General features: G+C 30.7%; 1 protein-coding gene across 15 annotated transcripts in view; it reads right to left on the bottom strand.

Moving 5' to 3' along the window:
- Positions 1-13714, bottom strand: part of adgrl2a (adhesion G protein-coupled receptor L2a) — a 192496-nt gene extending 178782 nt beyond the window's left edge. For 5 of the 15 annotated variants that reach the window (XR_008838502.1, XR_008838503.1, XR_008838504.1 and 2 more), the window contains exon 1: positions 13054-13711. The gene's annotated coding sequence lies outside the window, so the exon portion shown is untranslated. Of the gene's footprint in view, positions 1-13053 lie in introns of all 15 variants that reach the window. The other 10 variants (XM_056467664.1, XM_056467666.1, XM_056467665.1 and 7 more) reach the window with 4 other exon arrangements.
- Positions 13715-20312: the final 6598 nt, after the last annotated feature.

The raw sequence follows: 20312 nt of genomic DNA, 5'->3' as shown, positions 1-20312 counted from the left end.
ATTCACACCAGGCATGTGTGAGTTATGCAAATGCCATTAGGAAGTGTTTGACACTTCGCAGTTTTATGGTGATCAGAGCCATTTCAGCAGGTGCGACAAACCAAAGATATCAAAACTGCCATGTGGCTGAAATACACTTTAAATAAAGGGTTTGATGGGCAACAACTATCAAGATTTATACATTTGTTTGATCGTTAGTGATATATCTGAATCATTCATAAGTGTCATTTTTTTGTGAATTAAGATTTATACATCACCTGAAAACCTGTTAAATAAGCTTTCAATTGATGTGTACGTTATGAGGATGTGGCAATATTCGGCTGAGATTTAATGATTTAAATATCTGGAATCTAAAATAAATTATTGCAGTCTAATTTTTTTTAGTAGAAACAAATTAACTTTTCAAATTAACTTCATCAATCAAACTGAGAAAAATATTAAATTAAACTTTGTATAACTTATTTTTTTGTTGTTGAAAGCTTATTTATTGTTGTTGATTAACTTATTTAAACAGTTTAAAGCAAAATAAAAATACATTAAATATATATATTTTTAAAAGTCATTACATTTTTATAGTATAGACAAAAAAACCTCAAAATACTGAGAAAACGTTTTTAAAGTTATCTGAAGTGTTACAAGATACTAAATTGCGTTTTGATGTATTTAAAGTAGGAAATTTGCAATAAAATCTTAATGGAACAAGATATTTACTTGCAGTAATGAATAACATACATTATTATCATGGTTTACAAAATACACTAAAATGAAATTCTGTGTGATGATTGTTTGCTTGTTTGTCTGTTTGTTTGTTTAGTTTTTTTTATCAAAAACTCCAAGAATTTTAACTATTTAATAACATAATTATTGATTCTACAGATTTGAGACGTTTGTTTGATCATTTGTTAACATTATGTTAATTTATGAAATGTATAACTTTTTCTATTTTAATAAGTACATGTTAAAATAGGAATCACATTTAATTTTTACAGATATTTATCTTTAGGATGATGAATGTTGTTTCATTCATAATTTCACATTTTCATTTTCGCTAAAGTTATTTAAAACCTTTAAGCATTTAATATACTAAATCTGCATATATGAAATGACTTTTATAAATTTAATTTATACCTCAAAATATGTAAACACTATTACATTTAACCTAAATAATTACTTTTGCTGCTTGTTGAAGCTACTTATTTAAAATAAGTTGGAACAAAACAATTCTTTAGTTTTTTGGGGGAAAACATAATTGTTTTATGTTTAATCCACTTACATTTGGAAAAACTATTAAGTTAATTTAATCGATTTGTGTTGGGACAACATGATGGAATTGTGTGGAACCCTGCATTTAATAATTATGTTATGTTTAAATAATACTATTATTTCATATAAAAAAATCTGGAATTTAAAATAAGTTTAAAATTTAAAATAAATTATTGCTGCCTTAATTGTTTTAGTAGAATCAAATTAACTTTTAAAATAAACTTCATCAATCAAACTGATTAAAAATATTAAAGTAAACTCATTATAACTTATTTTTTGTTGTTGAAAACTGATTAACTTATTCAAATAGGTTGAAGCAAAATAAAAATACATTAAATAAATATTTTAAAATTGTCATTACATTTTTATAGTGTAGATTTAATTAAAAAATTGAAATACTGAGAAAAACGCCTTTAAAGTTATCTATATATAGTGTTACACCAAACTAAATTGCATTTTGATGTATTAAAAGTAGGAAATTCGCAATAAAATCTTAATAGAACAAGATATTTCTTTAATATTCTAATTATTTTTGGCATTTGTTTAAAAAAAGTTGAGCCATTCAATGTATTTTTGGCTTTTCACAAAAATATACTGGACTTATGGTCCAGGGTCACACATAAAGTGTGCATTTTTGCGCGCATCAATGTATTTTTTTTTCCTACTACAAATCTGCTCAATCTTGACTCATCATTTTATGTTATGCATGTAACAGGCCTGTCAATGCAAATTGGAAATGCATTGTGGTCATTATAGCTCAGCTTATACCGTCTGCCGCTTAATCCTGAGCAGAGTTACGGCCTGGCGGTGGTGCATGTGTTCAAGACACATAGAGCAGTGGTGCTCATTGTGAAAGATGCGATCACACCCTATCTCTCTTTCCGCATCATTTCCTGTCCTCTGTTTTCATGTCTCTCAGGATAAAATGCCTATAAAGTATGTCATAAAATGTCTGTACTGTTCAAACAACAGTAAATTTCATCATGATTTCAAAATGAATTTAGTTGAATATGTTTGAAATTGTATTGATATTGAAGTAATGTCAATGAAAAAAATTGTTGAGTCACAGGAGCATGAAAATTGGGCGTTCTACATAAGAATAGAGCCAGAGCCGAATGCAAGTAGCAATGGGATATAAAAGCTGAAGGTCAAGTTCACCCATGAGAGTTTTTTTATATTTATTTTGGGTTTTTTATTTTTTGTTTGTTTGTTTGTTTGTTTGTTTGTTTGTTTGTTTGTTTGTTTGTTTGTTTGTTTGTTTGTTTGTTTGTTTTTTTAACATACCATTTTAATTGCTGCTTAATTCTCATAGAAATCACTAAACAAATATTAATTGAATTAAATTAATATTTGGGAATTTGTAGAAGAGCAACATTACCACATTACCAAGAACACTTTGTTTAATAGTTATTTGGACATGCCTTTGGTAATATCAGCCATAAAATGAAAGTCATTTCTGAGGTAAAAACGAATCCAGAGGTGCTGGAATATTTTATAATGGCAAAAGACTTGTAAGATATTTTATATATAAATATATATATATATATATTTACAACATATAAAATGTAAATGATATAAAATATCATTTACAACATTATTTATTTATTTGTTTTTATTTGTTCACTTTGTTTGTATAAAAATATATTAAAAAAAATATATATATATATATATATTTAAATGCACATTTTGGAAAAATGTTAATAAAATGTAATAAATATAAAGATAATTAATAATGTGGATAAATTCAGTAAATATTCAGTATCATATTGAGTAAATCAAAAAATCAAACAAACAAACAAACAAATAAATAATTGAACAAATGAATGAAAAAAATAAAACATTTATTAATAAAATAATGAAGAAATTAATTAATAAACGAATGAATAAATAAATAAATAAATAAATACATGCATAAATTATTAAATAAATAAATGCATAAATAATTAAATGAATAATGAATAAATGAATAAATGTATTCATTCATTCATTTATTTATTTATTTTTATTCATTTATGCATTTATTTATTTAATAATTTATGATGAAAAAATAAATAAACATGCAAATAAATAAATAAATAAATAAATTAAAATAAAATAAAATAAAATAAAATAAAATAAAATAAAATAAAATAAAATAAAATAAAATAAAATAAAATAAATAAATAAATAAATAAATAAATAGTCATTTAACAAAATTTAACTCTTACTTTGTAATGTCTACATTATAATATGTGACATTTGCTATTTCTTCATACTACTAATTTAAAATGAGCTGAAACAACACAATTCTACAGTTTTTTGGGAGGACAACTTATTTATGTTATGTTCAAGCCACTTAAATTTGTAAAAATTAATAAATTAACTTAATTCCCTCATATTGTCTCAACACACATTGCTTACTGCTTTCTGCCAAAATATGCAAATATGTAGACGAACTTTGCCATAATTATTTAACAGTAGATAATATAACAATTGTTTGAAATAAATGCAGAAAATTCATTGATCGTAACATAAAATTTCACTTTAAATGGACTGCACTCACATTTATTTTGTTGAATCATAGCTTAACTTAGATAAATCTGCCACTTAACTTATTTAAGCCTTTTTCTATTACCTTGTATTTCTAAAAAACGAATTTAAAGATCAACAGAGAGTCTGATATCATTCAGTTTAATAAGACAACAGCCTCTTTGTTTTCTTTATGTGCCCCAATAAAACATTACGAATGAAACCTTTATTTTAAAAAAGCCACAAATTCACGACATCATGCTGAGGAGATTCCACGTGAACTGTCAGATTACCGCTGAATGAAAAACTCAGCTTTCCATTCAGCATTGTATTGATATGTCAGTCGTGGTAAAGAAAACAAAACAAGGATTTATATACATGGATTCAGTTTGTTCAGGCAGTAAATATTGCAGCTGTCATTTCTCAGCCTAGCGTGGCTGATGCATTGTGTTAAATAAGCACACACACTCATTGTCGCTGACAAGCTGCATTTGAGCCAGAACGACCAGGTGAGCGGTGTCAGAGCGAAAAAAAAAACACTCCAAGGCTGTTTGTGTTGAGCACATTAGCACCAAAGTAAAGAGTAATGACCGCTACCCTTAAGTGATTCATTTAGCTCGGCAACCTGTCCGTTTGTCGGAATTAAACTCATTCTGTGTCATCTGACGCAATGTCGCCGAAAGCCTCCTTCACAAAATCAATGGAGGCGGAGCTGTCAGATGTCACTTGCAGAACGATTATCCAATCAGCGGACAGCCGTGGCCCGCACAGAGGTCTTACACTTTAATAAACTCCTAATCTCTGCATTTGAATTTAGATTAATGCATGGAAGCAACAGCATTGATTTGGTCATAATGAACAATCCTCTAGCTCACTTTATTTTGAAGGACCTCAAAGTGCTGTTCTACACTAGAAGAAATGTCCTGATTTTAACGGTAGAAAGCTGTAAAATCAGAGCTGATTAACAGTGTTACCTTAATATAGACGATGAATAAGCTTCATTTTCTGCATGACACTTAACTTTTTATGTTTTATTGCTGTACTCACTATTTACTTACATTACAATTTGTGTTAAGTCTAATGTTGATAAATATGTTTATTGCATGACTTTTGATTAGTGTGATTTGTGTTACCAATGCCATCTACAGTACAGAGTATGTGTTTCGGCTTGGGAAAAAGCTGTTTGTTATGAGCCGCATTGGTTTATCATATGAGTTTCGCATTTTCATATTATATTGGTTGTGTTTGTGTTTGTGTAATTAAGGTAAAATGTGCAGATGTTAGTACCTCATTGGTGTATAAATGTTATAAATTAACAAAATACGGTATTTTACTGTAAAATTTATTTTTAGGTTTTCTACCATATTTTTACAAGTAAAATTTAGGTAACCACAGCTGCTTTTTTACAGTAACCGTACACTGAAAATTATTCATTGAATTTACTATATTTATATATACTCTATTTATAATATACTATATTATTTTTTTAAGCGTAAGTGGTTGCAAACCATTTATACGGGCTGAATTTAAACAAAGAATTAAGGTAAACATTACTACGTTTAATTTGTTTGTTTAAATTCAGCCTATAAAAATGCAAGCACTTATCTTTTGTGTGAATGACAAAGAGTGCCGTCTACAGTCTAGAGTATGTAATTTTGCTTGGGGAAAAGCTGCTTGTTATGAATAGCATTGGTTAATCATATGAGTTTTGCATTTTCATATTTTATTGGTTGTATTTGTGTAACTAAGGTAAAATGTGCAGATGTTAGTACCTCATTGGTGTATTAACGCTAAATGAACAAAGTACGGTAGTTTGCTGTAAAATAATTTTTTTGTTTTTTTACCGTATTTAGTAATATATACATTTTAAAGACCATTTTAGGCAACCACAGCTGCTCTTTTCTACAGTAAGAGTACACTGAAAATTATTCATTGGATTTACAAATTTTTTTAAACGTAAGTGGTTGCAAACCACTTACACAGGCTGAATTTAAACAAAAAATTAAGTTAAACATTACTACATTTAATTTGTTTGTTTCAGCCAATATACATTTTTTGCAAAAAAAATTCTGGTAACCAGAGCTGCTTTTTTTACAGTATTAGTAAATTATTAATTCATTCATTCATTTTCTTTTTGGCTTAGTCCTTTTATTAATCAGGGGTTGCCACAGCGAAATAAAACGCCAACTTTAAATGATTCATTGGATTTACAATTTTTTTTAAGGTAAGTGGTTGCAAACTATGTATATGGGCTGAATTTAAACAAACAAATTAAGTTGAACATTACTAAATTTTATTTGTTTAAATTCAGCACATATAAATTGTTTTCAACCACCTACTTAATAAAATGCAGTAAATCCAATGAATAGTTTTTTCAGTGCATGATTTTTGAATTCTGAATATGAATTATTAGTACAACTTGGAATTAAAGAGAATCAACAGCTCAACAAAAGCAAAGATCATGTGTGTGTGAGTGTGTGTCTACATACAGTACATTTAGTGAATTAAAGTGACCACAACCTGACTACGTTAGGTTACAACAACAACAATGATTAAAAATAATAATATACAGTGCTCAGCATAATTGAGTACACCCCATTTTGAAAATTAATATTTTTATCCATTTCTCAGTGAATATAGGCAATGTATTTTGCTGCTTTTAAACAAAACAGATTTATTAAACAGATATATTTATTAAAATCATATTTTAGTCCTCGAACATATTTAGAAATTGAAACATAATACAATTAAATTCAAACAAAATATTGCAAAAAAAACTTAACCTTAACTTAAAATTACAACTAAATTAAAAAAAAATTTTTTTTTGCTTCTCTTGATTTTTCCTTTTTCAAATTTGTATTTAATATTTTTCTATAACTTATAAATTTGGGTGTACTAGTTTTGGCAGATTTGCCTTCAGTACTGACTAATCTACTGTATATGTGCTTCCTATAAAAAACATAAATTTGAAAGATAGATTTGTGAGGGGTGTACTTATATTCTGAACACTGCATATACTTTATTACACGTTATTAAAATCAAACAAGTAATAATAGCTTGTTAAATCAAACTATTCAAATGTCACTTTTCAACCTACTATGACAATGTTGTGCTTTGGTTTACAAACTAGCCTTTTCATATTACACCTTCTGCAACCCATACCCCATTTTTTTAGCTGGATCAACACCTGAAGCAGTTTATTAACACAATAATGTAAAGGAAAAAAATATCTATGGAAGGAGGTCCAAAGATCCACAAAGCTTCTGATTATGATGTCCTGATTGGCTAATACCGCCCTGATAAACTGTCACATGAAGCACAAGATAAGTCTTGCCCTCTGACCTCAGGAATGCTTTTTGGAAACAACTTCCTGTTGACCCCAGATTAGATTAGTTATCTGAGGATTAGTGCAATCTGCAGGAAATGTCTCAACTACTATTGTATTTCAGAGTTTTATGATAAAAAAAAAGTGCAGTTTGAATGCTTCACTAAAATTCAGCCTATATGAATGAATGCATTTATAAAGTAATTATGTATATGATTTGTTATTTTCATAGCTGGGTTATAACAGAAAGAGAAGATGAGTTGTGCATGCACACTCTCAGAAATAAAGGTACGTGAGCTGTCACTGGGGTGGTACCTTTTCAAAAGCTGCAAATTTGTACCTAAAAAGTCAATATTAATACCTCAAGGGTACATATTAGTACCTAAAAATACAAGTGTTCCTCTTAAATTTTTAGGCAATATATACTTTTGAGGTACCAATATGCACCCTTTAAGTACAAATGTGTACCTTTTGAAAAGGTACTGCCCCAGTGACAGCTCACGTACCTTTATTTCTGAGAGTGCATAGTAAGTCCGTCAATATTGTTAGAAGTGCACAGATTTTTGGTTAAGAGAACAACCAGCTGTAGTCTCAACAAAGGGTGCATACTTGGATGGAAAAATGTTTTTTGTTTAGTTATTTCATAGTTAATTAATTTGTATAAATTATTATTAACTATTTCTTTGATTTGATTTATTTTGATTTATTTATTTTGAACAGAAAAATCATACACAAAGCAATTCTTTGAACAAAATATATTTCAACATGGTCGAAATGGAGCAGGATGAAGCACAAGCTTGTAATTTTCCACACCTCATTATCACACCCATCATTCTTGTATTACTTTAACTTATTTCTTCTTTTTACATGAGACATGAGCTTTACATGAGACATATTTTATCCTTTTGGCATCTTTGACATATTATATGTTTGATTCCATTTGTACATTTACGTTTCATAACATAGACCCCAAAAATACATATTGCAAACAGACATTAAATAAAATTTCATCACACCTTTCTCATATTGTTCTTTTTCAACCACTTTTACTAATCAATATATTCCTTTGATAATATATATTTATTCAACTATAATAATTCATTCATTCATACATTTTCTTTTTGGCTTAGTCCCTTTATTAATCTGGGGTCGCCACAGCGGAATGAACCACCAACTTATCCAGAATATGTTTTACGCAGCGGATGCCCTTCCAGCTGCAACAACTATAATAATATACAACTTTTTAAATTGATTAATATCCTGACTTTTCCAACTATTTCTTGTTACTATACACACAACTGAACGCAAGATTATTAGCCATTCAATTATAATTTATATATAATAATATTTCTCAAGTGATGTTAAACAGATTTTCGCAGTATTTCCAATTATATATTTAGTTTCTTCTGTAGAAAGTTTTATTTATTTCAATTTGGCTTAAATAAAGGCAGGTTTTTTTAATTTACAATTTTAAAAAATATTTTTAAGGTCAATATTATTAGACTTCTTTTTTTTTTAAGCTTGACTTGTCTAATTAACAACTTGCCACCTTAATTTACCTAGTTATGCCTTTAAGTTGCACATTAAGCTCAATATTATCTTGTAAAATAATTAGTAAAATATTATGTACTGCCATCATGGCAAAGAAAAAAGAAATGATTTATTAGAAATTAAAACTATTCTGATTAAAATTGTGTTGAAATAAATCTCACTGGTGAAATATTTGAGAATAAATTAAAATTTTACAAGAATGCTGTGTGAATAATTTCAAAGAAAATTACTGTATTTTATTTCTACCAGAATAATACAACTGTAAGAATATAAATAGTTGTTTGTGTGGATTATTAAAATAAATTAATGTTAAAAACTAACACCTTTTAATGGTGATAAGCAACAAAAGGAGAATTACATAGCCCAACCTCTTCACAGCTTTCTGAAATAACAGGTGTGTCTGCTGAAAATGGCCCTTTCAAGTGTGTCCCGTAAGCCAGCCGAGACACAACCCTTCTCTCTACCACCAGACGTCTATTAAACCTCTCTCTCTCTCTCTCTCTCTCTCTCTCTCTCTCTCTCTCTCTCTCTCTCTCTCTCTCTCTCTCTCTCTTTGCTCACAGATACTGTTTACCCTGTACCTGGGTTCCCACCTTCTGCTTTCTGATGAGATTTTTTTTTCTAAATACCAATTCTAGGATAGATAAGTCATGCCCCCTGTGTATACACCAAACTAAATATGTGTAGTTCTGAATTTGAAAAACGAAATGAGATGAATCGTGCTGTGGACTTCATTTACATTTAAATAAAAATAAACATGGCAGGGTATATGATAAATACTAAACGAATGTAATCCGCGATTCCAAAATATAATTTTCCGCAGTGTAAAAAAATATATATCACGACGATTTGGATTTCATTCCGTATAAATTGTGGAAATAATTTCCAAATAATTCGTAGACCCATAAATATTGGAATTGATTCGGATAGTGCAATGATGATGGTGATTGTTACACTGTTGTTCCTGCTGCTACATTTAAAAATAAATGAATTAACAAAATAATAATAATCACCAAAACTTTTATTTATAAATGACTTTTTTGACGTATACGGATTTTTTAAATAAATCAAATCGATTGCATGTCTGAACACACACACACTGGAGTCTGGGTGTGTTCAGAGTAGTGTGTGCTGCCCACAGTCTGCAGCTGATTAAAATGGCAGCCTGTGTATAAAGTCTGCCGTCCCACTGTCACACAAACCTTTCGCGAGCAGAAACAAACACTTTGACAAAATGGCAGAGAAGGCGCCCTGCCTTCCGCTGATTACCGATCGTAAAATAAAAACCACCGTAAAAGGCAGGTATTTGACCCACCAAAGGCAGCTGAGCACTTTACATAAAACTCCAAGTGTAACAGGGCTGTTTATTCCCTGCAAATTGGTGAGCGTTTATCGGCACAGCAGGAAGCTCTGTAAACACACAACTGAATCAAAAACAGGGAAAGAAATCATCTGATTTGAAATTCTTGCCCAACTGAAAGTGTTTTCCATTTTATGCGCTTGGTAACCGCAGCATATGGCCCTATATCCTGTATCACAGCGTCTCTAAAGTAACAGCCTTGCCCAACAATGTGAATGGCACATCCAAGCTGAAGTGGTCTTCTTGTTTTTACACAAAGTCTTCAAGCACATTTTATTTCTATTTTTTTTAGAATAATGAACGCCATTCAATTTCTGAATAGTATACATGCTACATGGCGATGTATTTGTTATTCAGTAAGTCCGACTATTTGATTCGGCTGTGCAAACACTGATGTTCGGAGAACAATGACTGTCAGTTGCGTTACACTGTTCTGTAAAACACTCACCCGCAAAATATTGTGGATTAAGGCTCTAATTAAAGCCGTTAAGCATTATGAACAAAAGCTTTGGCTTGTTTAACTGTTGGTAATTTATTAAGTTGTAGTTTATTGTGGCGAAATGCTCGCATTTTCCGCATTTTATTGCTCGTAGTATGTCAAATTGTCTCCACATGTATCTGATATTTACCATACGCGATGGTATTGAAACGAACCACAAATCATATTTGTCAGATCACAAAATATACACATATATATTATATTTCTGAATATTGTTCAATCAAAACAGCTCATTAAAACAGGTTTGAGGACAAAGAATACCAAAAGTGCGCAATGTCGCTAACAAAATCAAATTGTAATTAAATTAATATATGGATGTACATTAAAGACTGATTTCTTAATATTTTGTTTGTTTCTTTTTGAATAAAAAATGTATTTGAGAGACGTCATGTCGAAGAAATGAATAGTAAATAATCAGCCGTCCCGGGTTTTATGCGAGTAGCTATCAGAATCATAAAGCTCTACACTTGTGAGCAGAATTTCTGTGTAGGTGTCATGACATCCATTCATCTCTGCGTTACTGGAAATGTAGAAACCCATCATTTTTCCACTTTGAGTGAAAATACCTAAGCAAGTTCTCTGGTGGATCTCATAATCCTGCTCGTGTTTGGCTGTTTTCATTTCTCTGATGCAGGAAGGGGGCCAGAAAGAAACAGAGCCAAGGAAAATATTCCTTTGAAATGAAAAGGATGGGATAGTGTTTTCACACACAAACACAAAGACGAGGAGAAATGAACTACAAGCCCCGGTCCCCTCTCACCCCTCCTGTTCCCCGGGCCTGTGCTGAAGCTAATAGAGCACAGGGCTCAAATAGAGCTCAGGCCACTTTGAAATGCTAATGGACCGGCTTCAAACAGAGTCCATTCACACTTATACAAATTCAAAACATTTCTTTCTTTCTTTCTTTTGGGTTAAAGAATGTCTATTTAAAGCACAAATGGTGACATGCAAGAATCCAGACCAAAAACCACATGGCATATGGTAAAACTCCACATCTACATCTGAAGATCTAATTCAGAGAAATGTTGCCTGTTTTAAATATACTGCAGCTTTATGAGAGTATTTTAAACTCTACATTTCTTTTTTCTAGTTAAATAATTGTAAAAGTTAGAAATGTAACAACGGAAAGGGGGAAAGCACTATGGTTAAACTTTAGATTTAAAGAAAAAAGCATTAACTTGAATCATAAACGAGTTTAAAATTATACAGAGTTTCCGAGTTTCAATATAAACGCCCTCTGTAGGTCCAAAACGCTCCAAATCAAGCATGCCAAATTTTCATTCAGGTGACTTGATATGTTTCACAGTCGGCTTTTAGTGTGTCTTAAAGCATGCACTGCATTTCAAACAACACCGCGCTCTCTTATTGACTCTACTGGCTCTTATGCACCAAAGCAATGTTTACCAAAAAAAAATTGTTTGGTAACATTTCAAATGATAGTGTCCAGGAACCTATTTAAGGTCTTCCATATTTAATTACAACAGGAATGATGTTTATTCATCAGCATCACAAATAATTACAATTAAATTGCATAATTATTATAGTGTAATATGAATACTAATGCAATGTTTGCCGGTTTCACCATGCCCCATCATGCTGTGCATTTCGCAGAGTGTTTGGGCAAAGAAGTGCCACCGACTGGATTTTGGATTTTCCTGGGTGTGAATTAATTATGAATGTGGGGTTAAAGTATCTATTTTTACAGCGACTGATCACAAGTTTCTGATGTTACATTTTGGAGAAAATCAGGTTCAGACTATTTAAACTGCACTTGGTTCTTAAAGTCCCCTAGTTAGCACTCGATCACTGCTGTCTGTGCACCCTGAACCATTCGCTTCCCATTAATCATCCCGAGGAGTTAAAAACGACCAAAAAGAGCCTGAAATTGCTTTTAATTATAGACACAAGACCTCAATTTAACAACCCAAGTCAAGCTTTAGTGAGTTCAACAGTTGATGTAGGTCACCACACACTTGTTGTAGGAAGCAAAAGGCAATGACAATAAATTAAAGTGTGCAGACTTCACTGACACCTTTAAAGAATCTCCAAAGGACTGAAATATCTCTATGGGATTTATTTGAAGACCCCCACCATTAACACACTAATAGTTTCCATTCAAAGAGAGCAAAAAAGGAAAGGGTAAAAGACAAAGAGAGAAATGGCAGCCGACCAAATCAATCCACATCTGGTTGTGTTTTGATTAACCATTTCTCAATTAGCCATGGTCCCCCTTTCCATCATTTTAATCACTCTGAACAGAGTAGTTTTGTTCATTTAGAGTCATCTAACTAGGACTCAACTCTTTCAAAGTTTTTTATAATACTTTTTTGACTAAGTTGTGAAAGTTAAATGTATTTTTAAAAACGCACTTCGGCTTCTAGCTGTGATTTATACTACTAAAGCACGCATGGTCAGGGAAATGTATTCCTCAATTTTTTAGGCACGAAAAAGTTTGAGTAACCAACAAACTTGTTCATAACTGTGTTTAGGAATTTAAGGATACTTAAGCGCATTGTTAACCTATCATTAACAAAGAGGTTCTCTTACCTTGAGTGAGTGAGCGGGTAGTTGAAGAAAAATCAGGCGTAAAGTTAATTAATCAGTTGAGGTAATTACAAGAAGGTCTTTGATTTGGAGCAGCGCGTCTCCAACGCACAACGCACACATGCTCCGCTCATCCGAGCCTTCTTTATCTGAGTGTGAGCGCTCACATTCCCGCAATGCCGGGCTCAGTCCTGCGCTCCGCCGTGCCGGGATGAAAAGATGCGGGTACGGAGAGAGAGAGTCCGTCCTTCCGTCCGTCCTGCTGGAGGAGAGCAAGGGGACGCGGACCTGTTCGCAACGCAACTACTGCAAAAGAGCCTAAATAAAAATAAGCCAAAAAAATAAACAAACAAATACAGTCCTCTTTATTTATTTCAGTCCTTTGAGCGTCTTCGGATTTGTTGAGTCCCGTTCCAGCCGGAGAGAGAGCGGCCCGCGGCTGAGAGATTTCTCTCTGTGAGAGCTCAGCGGAGATGTGAGAGAATGGCTGCGCTTAAATCCTGGAACTGGATTCCTGGATTACACGGGCATGGATTCGACGAGAATAGGATCGCAGGGAGAGGGAAAATATCTCAAGCAAAGGCTGTTGTGGAAGACGATTACGCAGAGCTGAAGAGCAACGTAAAGCAGATTATTTGTTTTGTATATACAACTTTTGGCCATTTTCCATTGGATTTGCACTGCTACATGCCCCTCATTGGGGCACACTGAAGAAAGATTCCCTAATGCTGTGGGCAGGCCGGCCTGATCAGCCAATGACTGCACATGTTTTCTCACTGTAATTCTAGCTTGCATCAAAAAGAAAAAACTGCAGATTTTTGTCTTTTTTCCTCAACTTGGCCTCAATCAAAAAGACCGACTGTAGCCATGCTGCAACTGGAGCAGTAGTCCACTCAACAACATGCCATTTTATTTACTTTTGTTTCATTCACTGACCATCCTCGACCCTTAAATGCAACGCACATCCAAGAACTGTTAAAGAATGAGTTGAAAAGGCCATGCATGCACTTGGAACGCACACCCCCTATGCATCCCCCTACACCTGGCATTAATAAAGCAACGAAGCGATGTTTCAGTCAAATCCAACAACTTTAAGGGCGCATTTCTCTGTTTCACTCATATAGCAGGTGAAGCTCACAGTATAAGAGCACACACTTATATTTTCATATGCATAACTTTACATAGTAATAGATCCATTTTGAGGGACAAAAGAGAAAACAGATGTGGTAAAGGTCATTCTGATATATTTTTTTTCTGATGTTTATGCATTAGTTTTGCTGAAGTAAAACCATATGTGTGTTGCATTCTTGCAGTCAAGGGAAAGCAATGGGGTTTAGCAAAATCTCATACACACAAAAACACCCGGACACAAAAATGCATCAGTTCTGTTACAAACCACTGATTTTATCTATTTAAATATGCTGGGGTTGTCTTCTCTTTAAAAGAAAAGGCTCATTAAATGCATTTGTGATTAGTATTACGTTTATTTCAGTGGAAAATATACAGAAAAACTCTTAAAAGAGAGAAAATAAAGTTGGAATAAAGCTACAATTATTATTATTATTATTATTATTATTATTATTATTATTATTATTATTATTATTATTATTAATTGAATTTATTAGTAGTAGTAGTATTACATTTTACTACTACTATTATTTTTATTATTATTATTGTTATTTTACTATTATTATAATTTTTTTACTATTATTATTATTATTAGTATTATTATTATTATTATTATTATTATGGTCACACTCATTTAGCTCAAGAAAATAATAAATGGGATTAGGGATGTAGAATAAGATTATACTCTAAGTACTAATATAAACAAAGCAAATATCTTAAAAGCTTATGGTAAGTAATAAATAATAATAACAATAGTAATAATAATTGTATTAATTATTATTATTATTATTAATTTTATTATTATTATTTTATTATTATTATTATTATTATTATTATTATTATTATTATTATTATTATTATTATTTGCGATTAATAAACCATTAACTAAGACATTTAGCTCAAGAAACTAATAATTGGCTAGGATTAGGGATGTAGAATAAGATTATACTTATTCTATACTTATAAGCACTATAATAAACAAAGCAAATATCTTAAAATCTTAATTGTAAGTAATAAATAATAATATATTATTATTATTATTATTATTGTTATTATTATTGTTATTAATATTATCATTATTATTTTTATTATTATTACTTGAAAGCTACATATAAAAATCCAGTTTAATGTGTTTCTAATGCTCTTGTGGGTTTTTAAAGCTACAGAGCCTTTGTAATGAATCCGTGCTGCCAAGAACCTGTAATAGATATTTGTCATTTCACAAGAATACAAATTCATCTGAACTCTGGTGCATTTGTAATAGGATTGACTTAATGAAAATAACACTGGTTGATCTGTATTCATTTTAGTTGCTCTTTATGTTATGTGGCAGAGCAGATTGTAGCTTAAATAAGGATTAGTGCAGGTATTAGCTGTATAACACTCTTCTAATCATGATCATCAGCAAACGTTCGGCTTCCTTCTGCTTTCTTTGCCGTGTCACATCAGACCAGACCAACCCCCAAAACCCTCAGAAAATTCCTCTAAAATATCAACCAACAACCCTCCCTTCTCCCGTCTTCTGCTTGTAATGTTTTATTTACAGTGGTGTGTATGTGTACTGTATGTTTGTGTGTGTGTGTGTGTGTGTTTGTATTTTCTTTAAGGACATTTGTATGTACTTCAAAAAAATGTTTGTATAGGAAACAGATTTTACATCATCAGCCTGGTTTTATTGCAGTTATTAAATGAGGGTTGTGAATGCAAATATGTATGTCAGCCAGTGAATTCATTCATTTGACATTCTCAATGCCAACAGGAAGAATGCATTCATGAAATTTCACATCTCAAGATCACTTTCTGTTAAACATGGTCATTTATTTATGCATCATCTTTTTATTTATGTGTTTGTTTATTCAAATAGGACAAACCTGTCCAGTTTTGATTTGCCTGTAGAAATAATTCCAAGCAGCTTACAAATTTGAGATGCATAATCCATTTGAAATGTATTTTAACTACAAATTTTCTAAAATAAATAAATAAATAAAAATAAAAAGTCTGTCTCCTTTATAAATTTAGAACCATGTCTCAAATAATGCATAATATCAAAGAGATTTCAGAGATTTCTCAGTATAAACTCTAAAATATCTCATCCAGTTCTTCAGATCAAATGGTCTAGACCAGGGGTGCCCAAACTTTTTCTTATGACGTTCAAAAACCAAACTTGATTGGGGGTTGTGGGCCAAAGGTCAAAATAGTTTCTATGAGTAATTTTATAATTTATTTTATTATTTTCTAATATTAAGAAAATAAATACTATATAAAAATAACTACAAAAGATTAATTTTAATTACATTAACAAATGCAGACTATTTAAGAAAAAATATATAATGAACGTATTACAGTAAAAATTTAAACAGTGCCATTATTAATGCAATGAGAAATAATAAAAAATAACATTTTTAAAAATTTTATAATAAAATAAATTAATGACACAGTTCAATGCTGAATGCATTAAGCTGCAACTGCCTTTGATTTGACTTGCTGATTTATTGTGCATTGCTCGCTATCTGTCGAGTAACAGTATTTACATTATTTTAAAAATCTGAATCATTTACAAAACAAAACAAGTTACAAAACTAACAAAGAAAATGTTACATTAATTTTGAAATGACTAACTCTGTCAAAGACAATCGCCCATTCTCCCTCTCCTCCCCTCATGGGATGGTGGGCCAAATCAAAGGTTAGCATGGGCCAACTTGGGCCCACGGGCCCCATAATTTGGGCATCTCTGGTTTAGACTAGACTGTACAGTTGAAGGCAAAATTGTTAGCCCTCGTGTGAAATTGTTATTTAAATATGTTATTTAAATAGTTTTTTCAAATATTTCCCAAATCATATTTAACAGTGCAAGGACATTTTCACAGTTATTTCCTATAATATTCTTTTAGTCTGCAGGAAGTCTTATTCATTTAGTTTGGCTGGAATAAAATAAGTTTTAAAACCATTTTTAGGGTCAATATTATTAGCCCTCTTAAAAAAATATTGCTTTTCGATTTACACAGAATAAACCATAATTATCCAGTGACTTTTAACTAATTAACTAATTAACCCAACTTGCATATAGCTTGATTAACTTAGTTAAGCCTTTAAACTGCTCTTTAAGCTGAATATTAGTAAAATATTACATTCTGGCATCATGGAATATAACAAATAAATGAGTTTTTAAAACTAAATATGTATACAGTGCTTATCATAAATGAATACAGTCCATTTAGAAAATTCATATATTTTAATTTATTATAATTTTTTTAATTTATAATTAATAATTTATTATTAATATTTTATATTATCAAATTTTCAGTGAATATAGGTAATGTATTTTGCTGCAATTGAATAAAACAGATTTTTTTAAACAGATATATTTATTAAAATAATATTTTAGTCGCCAAAAATATATTTTTTTAATATATATTTTTAGTTTCTTTTGATTTTGGATCTTTTTAAATTTTTGTATTTAATATTTTTCTATAACATATAAATTTGGGCTACTAATTCTTGGACCGTTATCGTAAGTTATTTTGTTAGATAAGCTCCAGATTTGTCTTCAGTACTGACTGTATGCACATATATAATATTGTATAGCTTCCTTTTAAAAATATGAATTTAAGAGATAAATTTGTGATGGGTGTACTTATATATGCTGGGCACTGTTTCTTTATAAATATTATATTTGTGCATATACATTAGTCAGTACTGAAGCAAAATTTGGAGTTTAGAATCAGAATCAGAATCAGAATCAGAAAGAGCTTTATTGCCAGATATGTTCACACATACGAGGAATTTGTTTTCGTGACAGAGCTTCTACGGTGCAACAGGATTACCGAGACAGGACAAAAAACAGATAATAAATATATTTTTAAAAAAAATTAAAAAAATCTAACAACATAACTTACAATAATGGTGCAAAAACTAGTACACTCAAATGTATGTTCTAGAAATATTAAATGCAATTTTAAAAAGAGGAAAAGTCAAGAGAATAAAAAAAATAGAAAAATTTTGGTGACATTTTATAGGTTGTACTTTTTTTGCAATATTTTGCTTGAATTTAATTGCATTATCTTTCAATTTCTAAATATTTTTGGTGATTAAAATTTTTTTTTACTAAATATACAGTTGAAGTCAGATTTTTTTCCTTTTTAAATATTTGCCAAATGATGTTTAACAAAGCAAGGACATTTTCACAGTATTTCCTATAATATTTTTTTTTTCTTCTGGAGAAAGTCTTATTTTTTTATTTCAGCTAGAATAAAAGCAGTTTTTAATTTTTTAAAAACCATTTTAAGGTCACAATTATTAGCCCCTTTAAGCTATTATTTTTGATAGTCTACAGAACCAACCATTATGTTTAGAAATGTGTATAAAAAATAGTCTCTCCATTAAACAGAAATTGGGGAAAAAAATAAACAGGGGGATAATAATTCAGGGGGCTAATAATTCTGACTTCAACTGTATGCTGAGCACTGTATGTGTAAATATAAAGATATAATATATATATATATATATATATATATATATATATATATATATATATATATATATATATATATATATATATATATATATATATATATATATATATATATATATATATATATATTATATTAACTAATTAATTAATTCAAATGCATCTATTATTACATATCCAACTGCTTTTGACAAAAAAACAAATATGTAAAATACATAACAAACACCCCAAACTATCTTAAATAAATTCAAAATGCCATAAACTAAAACCAACCCTCCTCAAAAGACTTCTCGCCCTTCCAAATTTCTCTGTTTACTCAGGAGAGAACAGGGAGGAACAGGCAACTAGCCTCAAAGGAAATTCACGTTCTACTTCCTTCATGACCACATAGCTTTCTGGATTACACCAATGTCAAATAACTGACCTGTAAAGCAAATGACTTGTGCAAACAAATGCCACTCTCTCCCACATGTAACGCCAACACAGCCTTCAACAGTTTGTACGCATGCATCACTGTATTACGCAGTGATTTTGTATTCTCTTTCTCTCCCTCTCTCTGAAACACGATATCTGCTAAAACAAATATCTGTGAAACAAATCTAAGCAGTGCTGAATGGTTTAGCAACTGTTATTAAGGTCACTGTAATTTAAAGTCAGTGTAACGTCTGAACTTGGAGGCTCGATGCAAAGACATCCACAGCCAAGTGGAAACAGATGTGGCGTAAAAGCAGATACAGCATTAGCCGACAGCTCAGCCGTTCTCTGAGGTCCGCCAGTTAAGATTAATATAGCCCAGGCATTAGCATATACAACTGCCGTACGTCGACCTGCAAGACTCCAATTCATTCTGTTTACACAAGAGGCCAAAAACCACATTCTGCAATAACGTTGTCCCTTCACCCATTAGGAGACTCGGGGTGACTCAGTGTCTTATGCAAACTGTTCAATTATCTGATGTTGATGCAGTGAGAGATATCACCTTTAAAATTCATCAAGTCCAAAAAATTGAGCAAGTGTAAATTGGCTCAATTGTTTGTAAGGTCACACTTTGGGTTTCATTAGTTAATGTTAGTTAGATTATTGAATAAACAGTACATGCATATCATTTATTAATCATATAGTTCATTTACTAATGTGTTATTAAAATCCAAAGTGCTAAACAATGAACATTTCATTAAGTGCTGTTAAAAAAGACAAACGAATATTGTAAAAAAAATATTGTTCATGCTAGTGAATACACTGTAAAAATGTGTTAATTAACAGTGTTTTCCATTTATTACTGTTGTGAAATACATTATGGGATGTTGATCTCTGCTCTGTCGACTTTTTAAGTTGAAAATTCAACTCTACAGTTTAACAAACTGACTTTTATTGACATTTTAGTAGTTTGAAATAGCATAAGAAATAATATATAGAGAAATAAATCTGTAAGATAATAAAAAATGTACTGACAGTTTATTACAAGTTTTTTGCACCTTAATATACAACACCAACCCAGACGATATATCAATTTAAAGTATTAAAAATATAAATAAAAGTCTCTTTTTTTAACTTTTCAAGGTTAAAAGTTGTTGGAAGAAAGATCAAGGTCACACAATGCAATTAAAAAGCATAAATAAATAAGAAATAAAAAAAATAATAAAATAAATCACAAAATACGGAAGAC

This window comes from Danio aesculapii, chromosome 11, assembly GCF_903798145.1.
Source record: "Danio aesculapii chromosome 11, fDanAes4.1, whole genome shotgun sequence".
Classification (NCBI taxonomy): Eukaryota; Metazoa; Chordata; class Actinopteri; order Cypriniformes; family Danionidae; genus Danio; species Danio aesculapii.
Note: the sequence above shows the minus strand (reverse complement) of the source record. Positions and strands in the feature narration are given on the sequence as shown.